Raw genomic sequence first — 1,358 nt, forward strand, 5'->3', positions numbered from 1 at the left:
TATATTTAAAATAGATGTTTATTTTGTATTTGATTACGTTTATCTTCCGTTTAGTTACACGAATTTAAAAATGAAGCTTTAATAAGTTGTGTTTACGCAAAATTACTTGTAATCTTGAAATTTAAGTAATATGGATCAATAAACAGTACTTCATGAATAAAAATTGGTTTTTAAGAGTTTTTGTCAAATGTTTCATAATATAGTATAGATGTACAACTTATTAATTTGTTTGAACTTTATAAATTGGCTCATAGCAAAATGATAAATATGTTCAAATATAAGATAAGCATCAAGCCCTACTTATTGGGTTTTTTGAAAGTTTATTGGGAATATATGGGAAAAGTTCAAAAAACCCAATAAACTTTCTCATTTTGAATGGTTTAGTTTATAAACCAATTTTTTTTAAATGAAAAAAAACTATTAAACTTTCTCATTTTGAATGATTAAGTTCTTGATTAAGATCCTGAATTTTAAAAAATAAATAAATAAACCATTGAACTTTTAATAGTCAGGTAATATAACTTTTTGGGTTAAAAGGATGCACGTAACCAATTTAAAAAGTATGATGATGTATTTAATAAAAAATATTCAAAGACTCGATCAATCAAAATGAAAAATAGATCTTTTGTTGTTGCTCGTACATCTACTCTAACGATATATGTCCTTTAAATGCCGATTAGAATAAGGTTTGATTTATTAAAAAAAAAGCAATTTTTATTTATTTAAGGAAAGTCACTTTTTTGTGTTGAAATAAGTATTTTTGGGTAAAGTTTAGAAAGGCAAATGTGTGCCACTACTTTAGTCAAGAAATCTTCACCTTTTAACATCAAACATATTCAACAGTGGAAGTAACTTTAATTTTTTAAACATCACTTGTTTTTAATTTATTATTTGTTTTTAAAGTATATAATGTATTTTATATACGATAAATGCAACAAATAAATTCACATATTATCTTAATCATTGATAAGGTTTGAATCTTTAATCTCCTAAAAAACAAGAGACTCGGATATCGTTAGGACAAAGACCCTTTAATTTTTTTTTTTATTAGAGGTGAAATATATTAAAAAAAACCAACCAATTGGTGCATCACTTTATATATTATTATATTCAACACACACTAGGGTGTAAAAACACGCATTTCAAGGTGAAAAGGTATATTTCGTTATAAAGAGAGTTGCTTTTGATAGCATTTTTGACAAATTTTCGGTAACTTTTATAAAATTAAAAAAAAAAACAAAATTTGTAGTTTATTCGATACAAAATTAAAGTTAAAATCTTCAAAATTAATACTAAAGATTTTTTTTTTTATTTAGAAACTTTAATATTTATTTATAAACTTCTCATCTTAATACATA

Source organism: Cynara cardunculus (genome assembly GCF_001531365.2).
Source record: "Cynara cardunculus var. scolymus isolate 2C chromosome LG 3, CcrdV1, whole genome shotgun sequence".
Taxonomy (NCBI): domain Eukaryota; kingdom Viridiplantae; phylum Streptophyta; class Magnoliopsida; order Asterales; family Asteraceae; genus Cynara; species Cynara cardunculus.